This window comes from Bufo gargarizans, chromosome 6 (assembly GCF_014858855.1).
Source record: "Bufo gargarizans isolate SCDJY-AF-19 chromosome 6, ASM1485885v1, whole genome shotgun sequence".
NCBI classification, from domain to species: domain Eukaryota; kingdom Metazoa; phylum Chordata; class Amphibia; order Anura; family Bufonidae; genus Bufo; species Bufo gargarizans.
In genome coordinates this window covers 124,737,937-124,747,113 of record NC_058085.1, presented here as the reverse complement: position 1 = coordinate 124,747,113, position 9,177 = coordinate 124,737,937, and positions in this window count along the sequence as shown.

Genomic DNA, 9,177 nt, shown 5'->3' with positions numbered 1-9,177 from the left:
TTCACGATCCGTAGCTGAATACGCCATTGAGTTTCGTACCCTGGCAGCAGAGGTGGGCTGGAATAATGAGGCTCTGGTCGCTGCTTTCTCTCATGGTCTCTCGGATTCCTTGAAGGATGAGGTTGCAGCTAAGGACCTACCAGTGGAGCTCGAGTCCCTTATTTCTTTCCTGATTTTGATTGACACCAGACTCAGGGAGAGACCTTCCTTTAAGGAGAGCCTGCGGAGGTCTTCTAACAGATTGGCGCCTACGTTTGCTGTCCCACCCATGCCTCCCTCTCCTCCCACGCCTCCTGGGGATGACTTGTCTGGGGGTGAACCCATGCAGCTGGGGTTTGCTCGCCTGTCCGAGGGGGAGAGGGTACTCCGGAGACGCGAGGGCCGATGCATGTACTGTGGTCTCGGTGGGCATTTTCGGTTGGCATGCCCGAACCGTCCGGGAAACGCTCGCACCTGAGATCCTGTCGGGGGCAGATCTTGGGTGGAGTCTCCTCGTCCCCGGTTTCCCGTGTTGACAAACCACTGATTACTGTTGTCCTCTCCTGGGTCGGGGGCTCGGTGACGACCCAGGCGTTGGTGGACTCTGGTGCTGGTGGTTTGTTCATTGATAGTGTGTTCGCTGCCGCCAATTCCATTCCTCTGCAGCCTCGAGGTTCCCCACTGGCTCTTGAGGCGATAGACGGCAGACCCCTTCTGCCGCCACACGTGACTCAGGAGACTCTTCCAGTGGGGATGGCCATTGGTGCCGTTCACAGAGAGTCGGTCTGTCTCCAGGTTATTTCGTCTCCACACTACTCGGTGGTCTTGGGGTACCCCTGGCTCCAGAAGCATAATCCGACTTTCGATTGGAGATCGGCCGAGATCCTCTCGTGGTCACTGCAGTGTGGGGCTAGTTGCATCCATGGGCCTGTCAAGTTGCTGTGTACTTCCTCGGACTCTCTGTTGCCTCCTGAATACGAGGAGTACCGGGATGTATTCGATAAGGTGCGTGCGGTTGCCCTACCTCCGCACCGCCCATACGATTGTGCCATAGAGTTACAATCTGGTGCCGTTCCTCCTCGTGGCAAAGTCTATCCACTGTCGGTAGCGGAGAATGAGGCCATGGAGGAGTACGTGAGGGAGGCGCTTTCACGCGGACACATTCGCAAATCCTCGTCCCCGGCAGGGGCTGGATTTTTCTTTGTGAAAAAGAAGGGTGGTGAGTTGAGGCCTTGCATCGATTACAGGGGTCTCAATCGCATCACGATCAAGAACGCTTACCCGATACCCTTGATTTCCGAGCTGTTCGATCGCCTCAAAGGGGCCACGGTCTTTACCAAACTCGACCTGAGGGCGGCATATAACCTGGTAAGGATCAAGGCGGGCGATGAGTGGAAGACCGCGTTTAACACCAGGACCGGTCATTATGAATCCTTGGTTATGCCCTTGCGCTTCCTCCTGGCATGCGGATCTCCAACGTGTTTCATGTCTCCCTGTTGAAGCCACTGGTGTGTAATCGTTTCACTTCCTCGGTTCCTCGGCCTCGTCCGGTCCAAGTGGGCAATCGTGAGGAGTATGAGGTGAGCAATATCCTGGACTCACGCCTGGTCCGCGGTCGGGTGCAGTTTTTGGTCCATTGGCGTGGTTATGGTCCAGAGGAGCGTTCCTGGGTTCCCTCCGCAGATGTCCATGCTCCTGCCTTGCTCCGAGCCTTCCACGCACGCTTCCCTCAGAAACCGTTCTTTACTCCGCGGAGGAGGGGCCCTTGAGGGGGAGGTACTGTCATGGTCTTACCTTCTTGCTGTTCTCCTTCGTTTGACATGTGCTGGCGGCCATCTTGGTTTCTGGGTTTCTTGTAGCCTCCCACCCTGCGGCTTTTCCTTCCCACTGGGAGGAGCTGGATGCCTAGCTCATATATATAGGAGGTCTGTGGCTTCAGTTCCTTGCTTGGTCCTCCTGTGTTCACATGCTTCTAAGACTGCTGCTGCTTCTGGTTCCCGATCCTGGCTTCGTCTGACTACCCTGCTGGTTCCTGATCCAGGCTTCGTCTGACTACCCTGCTGGTTCCTGATCCTGGCTTCGTCTGACTACCCTGCTGGTTCCTGATCCAGGCTTCGTCTGACTACCCTTCTGGTTCCTGACCTCTGGCTTCGCAAGACCCTGCTTCGGTTTAGCCATCCGTTTGGACTTTTGCCTCACAGCTTGATTTCCAATAAAGCCTCCTTATTTCCACTTATCTCTTGTTGTACGTCTGGTTCATGGTTCCTTGACAGGCCCCGGCACCAAGACAGAGGAGAGAGGTCCCATAGCAGAGATTCAGGCTTCATGTCATAGCAGAGAATCAGGCTTCATGTCATAGCAGAGAATCAGGCTTCACGTCAGCCAAAACTGACACAGTCCATTGTCAGATATTTAGTCCCCGGCACCCAGACAGAGGAGAGAGGTCCCATAGCAGAGATTCAGGCTTCGTGTCAGCAGAGAATCAGGCTTCATGTCATAGCAGAGAATCAGGCTTCACGTCAGCCAAAACTGGAACAGTCCATTGTCAGATATTTAGGCCCCGGCACCCAGACAGAGGAGAGAGGTCCCATGGCAGAGATTCAGGCTTCATATCATAGCAGAGAATCATGCTTCACGTCACCCAACACTGAAACAGTCCATTGTCAGATATTTAGGCCCCGGCACCCAGACAGAGGAGAGAGGTCCCATAGCAGAGATTCAGGCTTCATGTCAGCAGAGAATCAGGCTTCATGTCATAGCAGAGAATCAGGCTTCATGTCATAGCAGAGATTCAGGCTTCATGTCAGCAGAGAATCAGGCTTCATGTCATAGCAGAAAATCAGGCTTCACGTCAGCCAAAACTGGAACAGGCCATTGTCAGATATTTAGGCCCCGGCACGCAGACAGAGGAGAGAGGTCCCATAGCAGAGATTCAGGCTTCATGTCAGCAGAGAATCAGGCTTCATGTCATAGCAGAGAATCAGGCTTCACGTCAGCCAAAACTGGAACAGTCCATTGTCAAATATTTAGGCCCCGACACCCAGACAGAGGAGAGAGGTCCCATAGCAGAGAATCAGGCTTCATGTCATAGCAGAGAATCAGGCTTCACTTTACCCACCACTGGAACAGGCCATTGTCAGATATTTAGGCCCCGGCACCCAGACAGAGGAGAGAGGTCCCATAGCAGAGATTCAGGCTTCATGTCAGCAGAGAATCAGGCTTCATGTCATAGCAGAGAATCAGGCTTCATGTCTTAGCAGAGAATCAGGCTTCACGTCACCCACCACTGGAACAGGCCATTGTCAGATATTTTGGCCCCGGCACCCAGACAGAGGAGTAAGGTCCTATAACAGAGATTCAGGCTTCATGTCAGCAGAGAATCAGGCTTCATGTCATAGCAGAGAATCAGGCTTCACGTCAGCCAAAACTGGAACAGTCCATTGTCAGATATTTAGGCCCCGGCACCCAGACAGAGGAGAGAGGTCCCATAGCAGAGAATCAGGCTTCATGTCATAGCAGAGAATCAGGCTTCACGTCACCCACCACTGGAACAGGCCATTGTCAGATATTTAGGCCCCGGCACCTAGACAGAGCAGAGAGGTCCCATAGCAGAGATTCAGGCTTCATGTCAGCAGAGAATCAGGCTTCATGTCATAGCAGAGAATCTAGCTTCACGTCAGCCAAAACTGGAACAGTCCATTGTCAGATATTTAGGCCCCGGCACCCAGACAGAGGAGAGAGGTCCCATAGCAGAGAATCAGGCTTTATGTCAGCAGAGAATCAGGCATCATGTCATAGCAGAGAATCAGGCTTCATGTCATAGCAGAGAATCAGGCTTCATGTCAGCCAAAACTGGAACAGTCCATTGTCAGATATTTTGGCCCCGGCACCCAGACAGAGGAGAGAGGTCCCATAGCAGAGATTCAGGCTTCATGTCAGAGCAGAGAATTATGCTTCACGTCACTCATCACTGGAATAGGCCACTGTCAGATATTTTTTGGCCCCGGCACCCAGACAGAGGAGAGGTTCATTCAACTTTGGGTTGCCCCGCAATATAATGGTAAAATGAAAATAAAAATAGGATTGAATGAGGAAGTGCCCTGGAGTACAATAATATATGATTAAGGGGAGGTAGTTAATGTCTAATCTGCACAAGGGATGGACAGGTCGTGTGGGATCCATGCCTGGTTCATTTTTATGAACGTCAGCTTGTCCACATTGGCTGTAGACAGGGGTCTGCGTTTGTCTGTAATGACGCCCCCTGCCGTGCTGAATACATGTTCAGACAAAACGCTGGCTGGACAAAACTTGAGGCTCAGACAGTTTCCCTGGTATGCATGGGGGTGATGTGACAGACTGATGGGCTTGGTTTTCAGGCGCCATCTGTGCGCTTTCTGCAGAAGACTGGGTGGGAGATAATGTAAACGTGCTGGATCCACTGTCGGCCACCCAATTGACTAATGCCTGTACCTGCTCAGGCCTTACCATCCTTAGAACGGCATTGGGCCCCACCAAATATCGTAGTAAATTCTGGCGGCTACTGGGACCTGAGGTAGTTGGTTCACTAGGACGTGTGGCTGTGGCAGAACGGCCACGTCCTCTCCCAGCACCAGAGGGTCCACTAACACCACCACGACCATGTCCGCGTCCCTTACTAGATGTTTTCCTCATTGTTACTGTTCCAAAAAAGCAATTTCTTGTTACCTTGCCGCACAAAAAGTGTAATATAGAGCAACCAAAAATCATATGTACCCTAAACTTGTACCAACAAAACTGCCACCCTATCCCGTAGTTTCTAAAATGGGGTCACTTTTTTGGAGTTTCTACTCTAGGGGTGCATCAGGGGGGCTTCAAATGGGACATGGTGTCAAAAAAAACAGTCCAGCAAAATCTGCCTTCCAAAAACCGTATGGCATTCCTTTCCTTCTGCGCCCTGCCGTGTGACCGTACAGCGGTTTACGACCACATATGGGGTGTTTCTGTAAACTACAGAATTAGGGCCATGAATAATGAGTTTTGTTTGGCTGTTAACCCTTGCTTTGTAACTGGAAAAAAAATATTAACATGGAAAATCTGCCAAAAAAGTGAAATTTTGAAATTGTATCTCTATTTTCTATTAAATCTTGTGCAACACCTAAAGGGTTAACAAAGTTTGTAAAATCAGTTTTGTATACCTTGAGGGGTGTCGTTTCTTAGATGGGGTCACTTTTTTGGAGTTTCTACTCTAGGGGTGCATCAGGGGGGCTTCAAATGGGACATGGTGTCAAAAAAACTGTCCAGCAAAACATGCCTTCCAAAAACCAAACGGCGCACCTTTCACTCTACGCCCCGCTGTGTGGCCGTACAGTAGTTTACGGCCACATATGGCGTGTTTCTGTAAACGGCAGAGTCAGGGCAATAAAGATACAGTCTTGTTTGGCTGTTAACCCTTGCTTTGTTAGTGGAAAAAATGGGTTAAAATGGAAAATTAGGCAAAAAAATGAAATTCGCAAATTTCATCCCCATTTGCCAATAACTCTTGTGCAACACCTAAAGGGTTAACAAAGTTTGTAAAATCAGTTTTGAATACCTTGAGGGGTGTAGTTTCTTAGATGGGGTCACTTTTATGGAGTTTCTACTCTAGGGGTGCATCAGGGGGCTTCAAATGGGACATGGTGTCAAAAAACCAGTCCAGCAAAACCTGCCTTCCAAAAACCAAACGGCGCACCTTTCACTCTACGCCCCGCTGTGTGGCCGTACAGTAGTTTACGGCCACATATGGCGTGTTTCTGTAAACGGCAGAGTCAGGGCAATAAAGATACAGTCTTGTTTGGCTGTTAACCCTTGCTTTGTTAGTGGAAAAAATTGGTTAAAATTGAAAATTAGGCAATAAAATGAAATTCTCAAATTTCATCCCCATTTGCCAATAACTCTTGTGCAACACCTAAAGGGTTAACAAAGTTTGTAAAATCAGTTTTGAATACCTTGAGGGGTGTAGTTTATAGAATGGGGTCATTTTTGGGTGGTTTCTATTATGTAAGCCTCGCAAAGTGACTTCAGAGCTGTAGTGGTCCCTAAAAATTGGGTTTTTGTAAATTTCTGAAAAATTTCAAGATTTGCTTCTAAACTTCTAAGCCTTGTAACATCCCCAAAAAATAAAATATCATTCCCAAAATAATTCAAACATGAAGTAGACATATGGGTAATGTAAAGTCATCACAATTTTTAAGGGTATTACTATGTATTACAGAAGTAGAGAAACTGAAACTTTGAAATTTGCTAATTTTTCCAAATTTTTGGTAAATTTGACATTTTTTTATGCAAAAAAAAAATATTTTTTTTAACTTTATTTTACCAGTGTCATGAAGTACAATATGTGATGAAAAAACAATCTCAGAATGGCCTGGATAAGTCAAAGCGTTTTAAAGTTATCATCACTTAAAGTGACACTGGTCAGATTTTCAAAAAATGGCCTGGTCCTAAGGTGTAAAAAGGCTGTGTCCCTAAGGGGTTAAGCTAAACGTCGTTTCGGCGCATTGCCAGATCCGACGTTTAGCATTATCTCAATGGTTACCATGGCTGCCGGGACGCTAAAGTCCTGGCAGCCATGGTAAAGTGTAGTGGGGAGACGGGGAGCAGCATACTTACCATCCGTGCGGCTCCCGGGGCGCTCCAGAGTGAAGTCAGGGCGCCCCAAGCGCATGGATCACGTGATCGCATGGCACGTCATCCATGCGCATGGGGTGCTCTGACGTCATTCTGGAGCGCCCCGGGAGCCGCACGGACTGTAAGTATACCGCTCCCCCGCTCCCCACTACTACTATGGCAACCAGGACTTCAATAGCGTCCTGGCTGCTATAGTAACACTGAAAGCATTTTGAAGACGGATCCGTCTTCAAATGCTTTCAGTACACTTGCGTTTTTCCGGATCCGGACAACGCAAGTGTGAAATAGGCCTTAGCTGAATATAAATTGTAGGCCTAGTATTTAGGCCCTGGATGACAGGTATACGTTTACGGACAGAATTAGACTTGGCCTGATACAGCAGAAAACACTGATTTAGGTAATTGCTAAGTTGGGAATTGTATTTCAACCCAGAACAAAAATATATCCTTTGCCAGACAGCAGACAGTATTACAATTGGCTAGCCACAGCTGAAACACCAGATTTAGGGTACTGCTATTTTGGCAATTGTATTTCACCCCTCAATAAAATAGCATGCACAGCCAAGCCCCTGATGTAGGATATAGCAAAAAAATAACCACACTATTGATGGTTAAATGGACTTGGTGGCAGCTTGTGCTGGCGCACCACAAGACACAAAATGGCCGCCGATCACCCCAGAAAAAAGTGACATAAAAACGCTCTGGGCAGCCTAAAAACAGTGAGCAATTAAATAGCAGCAGTTCAATGATCCACAGCTGTAGATCGATCACTGAATTAAGTGTTTTTGCTGAGTTAATCACTGCCTAATCTCGCCCTAACAGCAGCTGCATCCTCTCCCTACACTGATCAGAGCAGAGTGACGTGCGGCGCTACGTGACTCCAGCTTAAATAGAGGCTGGGTCACATGCTGCACTGGCCAATCACAGCCATGCCAATAGTAGGCATGGCTGTGATGGCCTCTTGGGGCAAGTAGTATGACGCTTGATGATTGGCTGCTTTGCAGCCTTTCAAAAAGCGCCAAGAAAGCGACGAACACCGTACCCGAATCCGGACTTTTACGAAAATGTTCGGGTTCTGGTCCGTGTCACGGACACCCCAAAATTCGGTACGAACCCGAACTATACAGTTCGGGTTCGCTCATCCCTACCAAACAAGTGATCCCACACTTGGATAAACCGAGGAGCTCTTTTCAGCGACATTCGTTCATTTGGGTCTTTCGACAAGCCCACTTGAAGAGGGACATGAGATCTTGTGCTCTGATTCCCAAACTCTTGAGCATCCACAGTCACATGAAGTGGGGAATGGCAATTAGTGTTTCACGAGGTGGATGATGATGATGATGATGAGACACAGTTGCCAATAAGTCAACGGCGATTAGTGTCTCAAGAGGCTGATGATGAGACACAGTTGTCAATAACTGAGGTTGTTGTTAGGTCAACAAGTCAGGAGGATGAGCAAAGTGAGGAAGTGGAAGAGGAGGTGGTGAACGATGAAGCCACTGACCCAACCTGTGAAGGTGGCAATCCGAGCGAGGACAGCAGTACAGAGGGGGAGGGATCTGCAGCACAGCAACAGGCTGGAAGAGGCAGTGGAGTAGTAAAAGAGAGAAGGCGGGCCACACCAAACAGGCCTGCAACTGTTCTCCGGAGCACACTCTTGCGGAAATATCCATTGCCAACGGGTAGGTGTTCCACAGTCTGACTTTTTTTAAGGAAAGTGCGGACGACAAAAGAATTCTAATTTTCAACCTGTGCCATACAAAAATGAGCAGGGGCGTGAACACTAGAAACCTCGACACAACCAGCATGATCCACCACATGGCATCAAAGCACCGTAATAGGTGGGACAAATGCCTGGGTCCACAATATGTGTCTGCAGGTCACACCCCTGTCGAAGGCACAGGCCTGATGCCTCTTGCCCTGCACCTGGACCTTTCCAAGCACCATCAGTGAACACATCCACTTCTGTGTCTCAGCGCAGCATACAAATGTCCTTACCCCATTCATTTGAAAGCAAGAGCAAATACCAAGCCACCCACCCACAGGCCATAGCACTAAATACGCAACTTTCCGAATTAATGGACCTTAAAGTGTTGCCATTTTGGCTTGTGGACACTGAGGCCTTCAGCAGCCTGATGTCGGCGGCCATCCCTTGTTACGCAGTCCCCAGCTGCCACTATTTTTCACGGTGTGGCGTGCCCGCCTTACACCACCATGTGTCCCGTAACATCACCTGTGCCCTGACCAACACAGTTACTGGGAAGGTCCACTTAACCACTGACACATGGACAAGTCCTTTCAGCCAGGGACGCTACATTTCCCTGACGATACACTGGGTGAATGTTGTGGAGGCCTGGAGCGAGTCGTACCCTGGGAAGGCACAGGTGCTACCGATGCCAAGTATTGCGGGCCCTACTTCCATCAGGGTTTCCGCCACCACCTACATTAGTGGCTCCAATCCCCACTTCTCCTTCACTTCCACCTCAGAATTATCCTCTTGCAGTACCAGTCAGCCATCAGTCGGTATCTGGAAGCAGTGTAGCACTGCAGCAGG